The 13,028-nt window shown below is 39.0% G+C and overlaps 1 protein-coding gene and 1 pseudogene across 1 annotated transcript in view; one reads left to right on the top strand and one right to left on the bottom strand.

Moving 5' to 3' along the window:
* The window catches only part of Fut9 (fucosyltransferase 9), a 209,372-nt gene that overhangs the window by 104,796 nt on the left and 91,548 nt on the right, over positions 1 to 13,028 (top strand). The window contains exon 2 of the mRNA XM_055603328.1: positions 5,041 to 5,125. The gene's annotated coding sequence lies outside the window, so the exon portion shown is untranslated. The remainder of the gene's footprint in view (positions 1 to 5,040; positions 5,126 to 13,028) is intronic.
* The window catches only part of LOC129673440 (E3 ubiquitin-protein ligase RNF26-like), a 57,796-nt pseudogene continuing 46,758 nt past the window's right edge, over positions 1,991 to 13,028 (bottom strand).

Genomic DNA, 13,028 nt, shown 5'->3' with positions numbered 1-13,028 from the left:
CCTTATCTAAAATTTAAACATGACTTGCTCCAAAAGGCTAGTGTTCCTGGACTACACCCTCCTCTTTAAATAACATTTTTATATCAATAATTACAAATGAAACATCACATGCATTATGAAAAAAAATGTTCATGTGTGGTCTTACCATTTCAGCATCCCTAAACATGGACAACATAGTTCAACAGAAGAAATTCTATTCTTTTGTTATTTGAGTCATTATCAATGTTGAAAATAGATACCCAAGTAGAATACTGTTTAAGGTGATTCCCAGGAAGCCATATACAATTGAGTCTACAGTTATCAAATATGGCTTTAAGATATTGGGTCTGCATTTGACTGTGTCCCCCAGTACGTCCCAATTCTAAATACATATGAGGGGCTTGAATTATCATTATGGTGAAAAGCGAGGAAAACAAAACTTCCCCCAGAGTACTGCTTAGAGTGTCGCCAGCAACACCCTAAATAAATGATGAAAATTATGATATGGCACAGTTCCATTTTCTGGTACTTTTGAAAAAAAAAATAACGTGTAGGTGAGTTCACTTTTATAATAAGAGAGAACATTGTTATACCCAGTTCGCGAGCCCCCAAAAGATCTACAGGAATCGACTCCGTTGCAAAACACATGAGGGTCTTTTTATTGTAAATTACAAGCTGCAGCTTGGGCCAACACAGCCCCACCGCTGAAGCGGTGGGAGCTGAGCGCAGTCCCCAGTTTAGTTGGGTGATTTATAGATTCTGGTCCCTCCCAGCATACCCATGGCAGGGGCAATTCCTGCCTGGCAAGCATCTATTGGTCAAGATGCTACATTTTGAATTGATTGGCTATAGGAAGGTTCCCAGACCATTGACAATGACCAGGTGTCCCTCCCTAGGGGGAGGGTCCAGTTTCCTAGCAACCATATCTCTAGTGGGTGGGGAAAGAATGCAGTGAGGTAGCTCTCCCCTCAGGGCATTACTAACTTTTTACTGCACCTACTCTAGGTTTTAACGATAGCTGCTATTTTATCTTTTGGTCTCTCAACACTTCTTTATATTTGTATTTTCTAAAACTGTCCTTGAACCAATATTAGATCATATACCTTGGGAAAGGGAACACTAAATTTAAGAGAAAGTTGAATTATCTTTTTTGTTGTTTTTGTTTTTAAAGGCTGTTAACAGAACTTTATTAACAGAAATTGGGCAGGCTGACCTAACGTAGCTGCATGACCCCAGAGGCCTGGCCCCTTGTGAAATGTGCAGAATGCCCTTCCCAGTTTCAGAGAGAACCCAGGAGGAATGCTATGTGCTATGCCATGTGGGGAGTGAATAGAGATTTGGTTATTCCTTCTGAGGATCCCTGGGGAGCTGGGGTGTCTGAGTTCAAGTGGTCCCAAAGCCAGGTGCAGTTGCGCCCCTGTACCCAGGGATAAACTCCTGACTCCGGGTCCTGACCAAGCTGGGAGTCTTTAAAAGACGATGGCAGGCAGAAGTAGCACCTGTGGCACCCTATCCTAGACCCACCAGGCCAGGGGCTCTGGCTGAACATAAAGGTTCAAGATTATACCAAAACAAGAGAGAAAGAAGAATAGAAAAATCAAGATCACTCCAAGGCCCATGAGTTGCCAAAATTTTCAAATGACACTGATGTGCTAACAGCCTAGGGAGAAAGGACCAAATACTCCAACAGAAAAGTGATAATCAGAGAATAGCCCCAGAGGCAGACCCCTGGGTGGTGCTTGGGCAGCTGCAGAAGAGAGCACTACAGAATCTCGGGGCCCTTGCATAGTGACATACTCACCAACCCCAGCATCAGCAGGGCAGGGCCACGCTCAGGGTCCAGAGAATTGTTACCCGGTCCACCCAGACTGTACTCTTCCTGAGTATTCCAGCTACACGTCCTGGGCGTATGGCCTGAGGCTTGGCCGAGTGTAGACAAAACCCAGAGGACAGATGTTGATGCTGTCCTAATGTGTGGAGTGCAGAGGGCGGGCAGGCAGGGAGAGGGTCTTCAGAAGTAGACACTGAGGGTCAGCAGGGGGCTACAGAGTGGGCAGTTGCAGTGGTAATAGACAGGGTGGTGCATGAGGATCTAAGTGCAAGCCTGGCACAGGCACAGGTGCCGACAGGGCACAAACAGCACACTCTCGCTCTGGTCCTGGCAGATAGCACACTTCTTCCGCTTTCCTTCAGCAACTTCTATGGGTCTTGCCCAGCTCTAGGCTCATCCTCATTAAGTGTCTCGGCCAAGCAGACAGCAGCTGCTCATCCTCTTCTGCTTCAGGAAGAATAGCCTACGCCTGGATCCTGGCTGAGAACACACTCCTGGAGCCACCCTGGGGGGAAGGGAGCCAGGCTCCAGTGCTCCTCCCAGATTCGGCCAGATGGCCAGCTGTAGGCTTCAGTTCCAGACCCTGTGCCAGGCCTTCAGACCCAGTGCAAGGTGAAACAGCGGTACAACATTTTGGAGCTGGTGGTAGCACAGGTGGGCATGAAAGCTCCTGTGGCTCTGGGTGAAAGACAGCCAAACTTAGTGCCAGCACATAAGACAGCAGCACCAAACCAGTGAGATGGAAAAGCACAAAGCTGGCCACAGGTGGACAGCTGAGGCCAGCTGCTCCAGTACTAGTTGGCAGGGGATCCACAGAATGGGCAAAGCCTCAGCACTGCTGGAAATGCGAGTAAGGAAAGCAGCAACTACGCCTGTCATCCGCCACAGAGGCTCTGTCATAGCATCACACAGGGCCAGCACAAGGGAGAAGAAGTTCTAAACCCCAATGAGACAATGAGGCTAACCAGACTATTGATCACATAGGGCATCAGCCTCATGGCAATGGCACAGATATCACAGGCTTAGTGCAGCAAAGTATGCCCATTGGAGACCATGTTCAGGACTCCCCTGTTCAGTATTTCCCTGCTCCTCAGAGCTCCGTGAGAGGCCAGTTGCCCCAATGGATCTAAGCTCTTCAGTCAGAATAGCAGATATAGAAAATACACAAGGCCTGTAATCCTCCAAAGGTAGATCAGATGAATGCTTCAACCAAGGTCAGCAAATAAAGCAAGACTTCTTGGCCCAACAGCAGAAGTCTAGTCAGCACTGTGTGTGGCAGGTTATAGATGAAGGCCAAAAGCTAAGCTAAGGTAGCCAGGATAGAGGACACCAGCACGAAGCTGAGATCCAACACCAAGGCCAGCAAGTAGAACACCAGGCCCACTCCATTCACGACCAGGTACACAGCTTCCATGATAAGGCTGTGGAGTTCAGGACAAAAGAATGGCTGCCCCCTCAGGGAAGGCGGTGTCAAGATCGCCAGGGTTGTGTGGAGTTCTGGGTTAATTTGGAAGGGATATGAACAGAAACCAAGGTCTAAAGAAATGTGGGGTTGGGGAGGGAATGAGGGAGCAGGATACAGCTGGAACACAGAGTTAACAAAATGTAACTAAAAAGAAAAATAAAATTAAAAATCTGTTCTTTATTAAAAAAATGACCTAGAACCTCTGCACAGAAGTAGAAAATACATTCTTATAATTTATAAAAAAAAAAAACAATGGCCTGGAAGGAAGACTTTAAGAGGGAAAGGAGTCCTGGTGGACCGCAGGCTCTCTGGGAGCAAAGAGAAGGAACCTCTTTAAAGCGACAGGGAGCCTGGACTGGAGGAAGCACCTCAGCTTTAGAAGCCTGGAGCAGCATAGAAGTCTGGCAAAGGGCCACACAAGGAGGAAACCTGGCAGTATGGAACGGAGTCTGGAAAGGACAGGCCAGGGCCAGATGGGGTCAATGCAGGCTGGGTGCGAGCTCCTGGTCCAGCCATGCAGGTGCCCCTGTTCCATCCCAACCCCTGTTCTCTAGCTCCAGGCAACCGAAAGGGAGAGCAGGACAGGGAGTCAGCCTCAGCAAACCCCAACTGTGGACTGGACTCCACTGGGTGCCGTCATCTTGTGTGCGAGGCCCGAGGCAAGCCACATTATCTGTATTTTATGTATACATAACTGAAGACTTTGTATAACTCCTCAATAAAATTAGGAAAAAAATTAACTTCATAAATGCAAAGTTTAAAGTTTTATGAAACATGACATTGGAGCAACAGGCATGTGCATGTGTATTTATGTGTGTAGGTATATATGTGTGTTTAAGTGTGCAAGGCATCTAACAGCTTTAGTGGCCTAAGGGTAAGCAATTTACTGATTCTATAAAGAAAACATATTTTAGATAGGACATAAGTCTATGTTGTGCAATTTAAGGAGGCATTATCTTATGGTGACATCTCAATCTTTTCCTCATTTAACATGTATTCTGTAAGATAAAGATGTTTGTTCTGATAAATTGGTCACACACACCAGTAATCCAGGTGCTCAGAGGAATGCTGAGTCAGAAGAATTACCGTGGAAGTTGCTCCTAGCTATACTGACAGACAGTCTCTAAATTTTAAAAGGATATTTCTTGTCTAGAGTGACTGAATTCCAGGGAGTCACCTTCCCTTCTTTTAATTAATTGTAATCTTATTCATAATAAAATGACTAATTCAAGAAATTGTGAAAAGAGGTCCCTTTACTTAATATGAACCAGGAGTGTCTGCTGAAAATGAAAATAAGCTTGAAAATGAAACATGTTCAGGCAAGGCATCTAGCCATTTGACGTTGTTTTGCTTACCATCCATTCAACTGAAACTTTCAGACAATTCAGTAACTTTATTTTACTTTATGTTTTCTCCATGGACACAATTTATAATACAAATAAAATACACAATAAAACAGTATTGTGTATGAAACGTGTATTTGGTAATCAAGATTTACCTACTCCTTTAGAGTTTTACAGAGCTCATTCTTTAAAAATTACATTAAATACCCAACATTGCTGGTATTTTTATGTGTTTCGATATATGCCTGAGAACTATAAAAAAAAAATGTATTGGAAAGTACTGGAAAGAGTAATACTGTATGAAAAAGATTCAGGGTTGTAAGGTGAAGTAAGCGACCTCTTACCATTCTTTGGTCATTTAACAGTATGTGTAGCACATTCAGTACGTTTAATTAACCTCTTGGTTATCTACCTTTCAACAGATTTAGAATGTGATAACTCAAGTACCTGGTAACACAGTGGAATAGTGCAACCCATCTTGGCTTCCCATGCTATGTTCTCAGCAGTGTGAGTACACGTTCACTTTTTCTAGTTAGTCTGGTGGTTTGCAATGAATTCAGTTGGAACTTAAAGATATTTCATCTTATTTTGGAAAATTATAAGTTAAAACTCATTCAAAGTATAATAAATTTAGATTATCTGATCTGAGGAGATGTTTCACAGAATCAGAATTAACACTATTTGAAAGTTACAGCATGAAGTAATTTCTATGGTAAAATAATATTCTGCCATTCAATCATATGTCAAATCCTTAAAGTTCTACACTCTGTAGGTGTCTTTGGGTTCCTAGAAAGACATAAATATTTTATTTATAATGTGTTGTGCTACATTCTGAAAAGTTCTTGAAATGTCTTTGATAGATGTGATTTACAATGGAATTTTAATTTTGCCAGACCCTTTTTTTTCTATTTTGTTCTGTAGTATCTACCTATTAAAACTGTGTTTAATGATATTAACTAAATAATAGCTAACTCATGAAATCAAATCATTTAGAGGACTTATATTCCTTAATAAGTTCAGTTAAAAAAAGAGGAAAAGAGAATAGTGCAGAGATATGTACTTCTTACTATTCATTTCACAGGACTGAAAATAAAATTAAGTCTGATTCATTGTGATGTTTTTGCCTCAAAAGTATTATGTAACATTAAGTATTATATAAAAATAAATGATACTAATATTTAAAGAACACTTAAAAGATAGAAATTTGAATGTTTACTTATGGTGAAATGATAAATGTTTGAGATATATGTTAAATGATAAATGTTTAAGATATATATGCTTAATCTGCTTTCAACATAACAAAAGTTATAAAGTTATAAAAACCATGTAATATCAACTAAATGGGTATCATTCTATATGTCATTTAGAAACAAAAGGAAAACAGGTGTAAAAGGAAGGTACTTACTCACAGGAATGGGTAGAAACGAGGCATCCCAATCCTTTCTCTAGAAGAAAGTAAGCCTGGCACTGTAGCACTGTCATTATTCGAACCAAACTTACAGCATCCTCAAACCATCAGGATCTACACACCAGGTTCCAGGAAGCCTGGGATTCAGGTTCTGGTCCTTGTGCTTCATTCTGCCAGGCTTTTTCTGGGCAGCTTCTGCAAGAGGTTAATAGACCTGACATTCATAGAGTAGAAACTCCTGAGGCTTGTTCCTGCTGCACAGGAGCAGGACTCTGGAAGCCTGATTAGAATTGGAGATGGTAGTAGGTAGGTTATTTCCATCCCCTCCCAGAAAACTGAGAACATTTGGCATAACACATATTTTTTATTTTTATTTTTTATATTAATTACAGTTTATTCACTTTGTATCCCAGCTGTAATAAAACATATTCTTATACACACTATGGTCCTGTAAGACAGTGTTTCAAACACAAATATAATGCAAGAATGGATACATACCTTAATAGAAGAGAATTGTTTAATATCTATATAGTCCAGGTTCTCTTCTAACATAGTATTATCTGTGTGTGTGTAGAGTATGTATATATATTATATAAATATATGTTTTATATGCATGTATACACATATACATATATGTATCCTATACAAATATACACACATTCATATTTTTGTGTATATGCACATATATGTCTAAATATAAAAGTGAATTTGCTTATGATTCCATTAAAATTATAAAATGAAAAAGGTGAAATATATATCAATGGTGTGTTTAATTTTATTCTTTATAATCTAAATATAGGGGTTTTTTTAAACACTGGGTTTATATTAAACATTTTCATACAATTTGGTTTTTCTTCACACTAACTCTTTGAAATCTAATATGTACTTACAGCACATCTCAGTTAAGATACTACTTTTTATTGTGTAGTATATGTGTACTTGAGAGAGAGTGTGTGTGTGTGTGTGTGTGTGTGTGTGCAGTACACACTTGCTCCCTTGTTTATTATATAGAGGCCAGAGAACAACAGGAGTTTGTTTTTATGTTCCTCCCTGTTGAGGCAGGACTGTTGCTGCTGGGCTCCTAATTCCAGGATGGCTGGCCAGTGTTTTGCCATCTTGTAGTAATGTGCTAGGATTATACACCTGTTATCACATTGGGTTTTTGTTGTTTTGATTCTTTGTTTGTTTTGTTTTGTTGTTTGGGGGTGTTCCAGGGATCAGGTCAGGTACAAAGATCAAGTAGTAAGTGCTTTTCTTCCAAACTATTTCACTTGCCTTCAGATATCTTTTTAAAAATATTCTTGTTCATAATAAACAAGAAGATTAATAAACACAATTTTGACTACACATATTAAAAGTTCTTTGATAGCCCCTGGTAGGTAGCTCAGTATCCAAGTGGGTTCCCTAATAAGGAGGACAGGAATTGCTTCTGACATGAACTCAATGTCTGGCTCATTGAGCTCCCCTCCCCTCACGGGAGGGGGAGCAGCCTTGCTAGGCCACAGATAAGGACATTGCAACCATCCTGAAGATACCTGATAAGCTAGGGCAAAACGGAAGGAGAGGAGGACACACCCTCTCAGTGGACTTGGAAGGGGGCAAGGAGGAGATGAGAGAGGGAGGGGAGGATTGGGAGGGAAAGAGGGAGAGGGCTACAGCTGGAATACAAGTGAATGTATAAAATTATTCAAAAATATATTTTAAAAAGTTCTTTGAATATATAAATAAAGTAAATTTTTAAAATTAACTTGTTCAGTTCTACAATCAACCTTTCAGTTGAATTATATTCCTACCAATTACTTGTCACATGACCTTCAGCCCTACTAATCACTACTCAACAGTAGCATGTGGCTAATGGCTACAGTCTTGTGTAGCTCTGTTCCATAGGACTGTTGTTCCAAGACTACAATTCAGCGATCCAGTGAGAAGAACAAGCTGACTTCAGAACACACAGAAAGAGCAAATAATTTTAGAGTTTTCATGAGTGAAAAAAAAAAAGTTAAATCTTAAATCTCTGACCTATAATGAGGAGCTGTAGATCAGCATAGTTTATGAAAAAGTCAGGCTACGAAGTCATGCATGTTCATGAAATAGTACATGATGCATTTGGAGAACTTTTAACTTTTGCTTTAATGTATATGATCTGTTAAAACCGAAGAAATAAGCTTAAGGCCTATTTATATTTAAAATATAAAGTACAATATTAAAAATGTGTTTCAAAATACCCATTTAAGAATGAAAAATATAAGCTGCAGAGTTAAAGCTCACATCTTGGTTAAAATGCTCAGTAAGGAACTAGTCAATTTAAAAGTGCATAAAATATCAGATTTTACCGTATATTTGTATCTGGCTAACAATTTTGATGAAATATGATTAAATACACACTGAAATGAAAATCTGGCATTATGAGATATTAGTAAGCATTAAGAGCCACCAAGACTTTCATTTATTGTTTTTGGGAATTCAAAGTCGGACAGACACTCTAGAAGAGTGTGTGAACTGTTCTAGCAGAGGTAAATATAGACGCTGTAGCCACAGTGTCTGTCCATTGCACCACTGTGATGTACACACGAGCAGCTGAGGAGAAGAGGAAAGAACAGCCCGTCAAGAGGGATTAGAACCTCTACACCAGTGGTTCTCAGCCTTCCTAATGCTGCAACCATATAAGAGTTCCTCATGTTGGAAGACCCCTTACCCATAAAACTGTTTCATTCCTACTTCCTAACTGTAATTTTTCTACACTTATGAATCATAATGTAAATATCTGTGCTTTCCAATGATCGTAAGTGACCCTGATGAAACGATCATTTGACATTCAAAGGGTTCATGACTCACAGGCTGAGAACTGCCTCTTTAAATAAAAATGCTCAAAATTTGAAATACAGTTTCTATTTGAACATTATTTTTAGCTGCTATAAACTTTCTAAGATCACAAATGGGACTATCATAAATTAAAAATAATTTATACACACATTACATGACCCAGTAATTCCATTCCTATGTATTTACTCAAGTGAAGAGAAAACTCATTTTTACTTGAAATGTGTGTAAATATTTATAGTAACTTAATATTTATTCATCAATGTGGAAATAACCAAAATGTTGCTGAGTGAATTAACACATGCTTATAACTCCTACACTCAAGAGACTGGTGAAAAAGAAAATGTCTGAGGGCAGTGTGGAATATTTACATAGTTCAAATTTGCCTCAAAGAAACAAATAAAAAAAACAAATGCTTTATTTAACTGTTGAACTGAAGAATAAATGGGAATATCAGCACCACATTCTTCAACTATAGAAAGTATCTATTGATTTCATATAATATATATATGAAATATATATTTCATATATATATATGAAATATATATTATATATATATGAAATCAATATATATATGTTTCAATACTGAGTAAAGAATCAAAGGCCTTGGGCCTGCTACACTGCACTGAGATGTATACACAGGTCCCCATGTATAAATTCCAAATCCATCTGGCAAGTGAAAAAGGGAAGCCCCAATGTCTCAGTATTTTGTGATATCAAGTATCTAAATTCCTGAAAAGGACAAAACTAAAATAGGAAGAAGCAGATCCATGGTTGCCTGGGATACATACATCGGATAACAGGCTATGAATAACTTCATGATTGCATCAGGAAATATAGGGATGACAAGACTGTTCTGTATGGTCTTTGACTGCTGGACAAATTATATCAAAAGGTGCGGAGCCCTAAAATACAAAGTTGAGCTATACAAAAAACAAACAAGGAATTGAACAGAGGAGTCTCCAAAGTAGAGGGAAAACTGACAACGTTTCATAATTAATTACAGAAATGAGCCATGATGAAGGGTAGCAGAGGGAAAGAATCAGTTTTGTTTTTTTGAAAATAGTATTTTGACAAATCAAAATCTGAAGAGCATAAGGTTAACTACATGAAGAGTTGATTTATTTTATTTCTAGTGAATATTTTTCACCTCAAGGAGGTATAGATAGGTAGTTCTGAAATCATTTTTATATATAGGATAAAACATGTATATAATTAAATCACTTGTAGATGCAACAAGGTTTCTTATGAGAGAGGAAGATATTCATAAAAAAATGCCTGCTTTGTTAATATGCAAATAACAGCAATGATTGAAATAAGTCGCTATCAATTTTAAAAAGAGTATACAGAGGGTTTGGAGGTAGGAAAGGAAGATAAAAAATAAAATAAAAACATTAACTACCAATGTGAGTTCGCTTTTATTTCAGTACACAGATATAGAAACATAGCCATGTGCACATATGGATACACACACATAGCACTAGCTATATCCGTGAAAAGTTCCTGGAAATGGGACAGGGTATGGCAACAGGTGCTCTGCACGTCTGCGTTTCAGTCTTCTAAGTAACATTTGCCTCTAAAACACAACTGGACCTCCAGAAAGTGATAGCTGATTCTTGTCCAGGACAAGAAAAAATGCAAGACAGTTCTGAAACATTGCAGTGCCAACACGAAAACAAACAAACAAACAGGGTGGAGGGTAGAAGATAAGTCACTGGGACATGCCAGAAGAACAAAAGTCAGTCCGTAACGATGAGTTTTTTAGTAACAAATGATCAGATTCAACTTGCTACAAATAAATAATAGGAGATTACAGTTTAACTGAGAAAACATGATCCCTGAAGTCACACTCAGATAATTTAGTGTTGAATAAATAATAATAAAGACAAATGTTCATTGCATAAAAGTCATGATTATTATACACAGATACCTCTTCCACTCTCCTCGAAAGAAAGCTTAGTTTTGTTTCTGAGTGTTGCCCAACTTGACAGCTTTCATATAGAACAGCGTATGGAGGCAAGTGGTGGAGGGCAAGCAGGTACCCTCCTGATGTTACCAACATTAATATCTCTACGGATAAACATTGTGGACACTTTCTACCCTAGTATGATGAGTTAAGGACATCACGCTTCTGTGACATCTGCTCTTAAGGCTCACAACCTGAGTCTTCTCCTAACAAACATCACAAAATTTAGGTTGACATGAATTAAAGGAAACAACTATAAAATAATTCATACATAGCACCTGAATTTTCACAGGTAATGACAGGAAGAACTGAACATCATAGGTGAAGGCCACAAAGAAACAGTATGACTTATTTGAATGACATTTTCTAGGTTGGGCTCTGAAAAAAAGAAATGAATATGAGAGATACAAATAACAAAATCTGAAAACCTGTAGCTTGTTTAATGTTACCATGTTAATGGAGTTTTGACAACTCCAACTATGGCATATTAACCGTGAGAGACCTGGGAAAGGGAAGAGATAATGCTCTACTCTATATCTTTATCTGAGTTATGATTTCTATTGCTGTGATAAAACACCATGACAGAAAGCAACTTGAGGAACACAGGGTTTTTTCCATCTTACATTTTCCCATCATAATCCATCACTGAAGGAACTCAGAAAAGGAACTCAAACAGGACAGGAACCTGGAGGCAGGAGCTGATGCAGAGTCCATAAAGGACTTACTCTTTTCTGATTCGCTCATCATGTTTTGCTCAGCCTGTTTTGTTATAGAATCTAGGCACACCAGCCCAGAGGTAAGGGCCATCCACAATAAGCTAGGCCCTCCCACATCAATCTCTAATTTAAAATATTTACTACAGGCTTGCCAGTATGGTGGGAGCATTTTCTCAATGTAAGTTTCTGCTTCCAAAAAGACTTGGCCAGGGTTAATATGCAAACATAGAGCTCTTGAAAATTCAAAACGAAAGAAAGCACTGAAAAACGAGCAAAGGGATATGAATCCACACAATCTGAACATCAGCCAGGTAGGTGTGTGTCCTGGGCAATGGAATTAAAAACAGTGCTTGGTAGAAAAGCCAAGTGTAGTGTCTACAGCACAATGTGGAGATTAGAGTTCATCGGAATCTATCATATATGCTCTAAATGCAAAGTCATTATAACAAAATTTATATTAATTATTCTGGTCTTATGAATAGATATTAGAGATACCACACTGGGCTGGGTAAATATGTAAAATTATGTGCTAATCAAAATAATATTTTTAGAGGCCATCTGTAATAAGCCCCTGTCCTATTCCCTGTTTTCTCCCTCTTCCAATGTCTGTCTCATTTGCCTATCTGAATGAAGATTGAGCATCTTACCCAGGGTCCTCCATCTTGTTTAGCTTCTTTAGGTGTACAGATTTTAGTATGATTATCCTATATTATAAGTCTAATATCTACTTATAAGTGAGTATATGCCATGTGTGTCTTTCTGCTTCTGGGATACCTCTCTCATGATGGTCTTTTCTAGATCCCACCATTTGCCTGCAAATTCCATGATTTCCTTGTTGTTGTTGTTTTTAATTGCTGAGTAGTATTCCATTGTGTAAATGTACCACAATTTCTGTAACCATTCCTCAACTGAGTGACATCCGGCCTCTGAAATACTCTACCCAGCAGGGTATCAAAACATATGCTAAAATGCATAACCAAACTTTAGGCAAGAGTGCAGGGAATCTTATGAAAGAAGGAGGAGATAGAAAGACCTAGAGGGAACAGGAGCTCTACAAGGGGAGCAAAAGAACTCAAAAAAATTGTGCACAGGGGTCTTTTCTGAGACTGATAACCCAAACAAGGACCATGCAAGGAGATAACGTAGAACCCCTACACAGAAGTAGCCCAAGGCAGCTCAGTATCCAAGAAGGTTCTCCAATAATAGAACCAGGGACCATCTCTGACATGAACTTAAGGGCTTGCTCTTGGATTACCTCCACCCGAGGGGGGAGCAGCCTTACCAGTCTGCAGAGGAAGACAAAGAAGCCAATCCTGATGAGATCTGAGAGACTATGGTCAGATGGAAAGGGAGGAGGATCTCCCCTATCATTAGACTGGTGGAGGGGCATAGGAGAAGAAGAAGGAGGGAGGGTAGGATTGGGAGGGCATGGGGGAGAAAGCTATAGTTGGGATACAAAGTAAATAAACTGTAATTAATAAAATAAACAATAATAATAAT

The sequence above is a fragment of the Psammomys obesus genome, unplaced genomic scaffold (genome assembly GCF_907164565.1).
Source record: "Psammomys obesus unplaced genomic scaffold, mPsaObe1.curated_primary_1811, whole genome shotgun sequence".
Taxonomy (NCBI): Eukaryota; Metazoa; Chordata; class Mammalia; order Rodentia; family Muridae; genus Psammomys; species Psammomys obesus.
The sequence above is the reverse complement of the archived record's forward strand: the minus strand, read 5'-3'. Positions and strand labels throughout refer to the sequence as shown.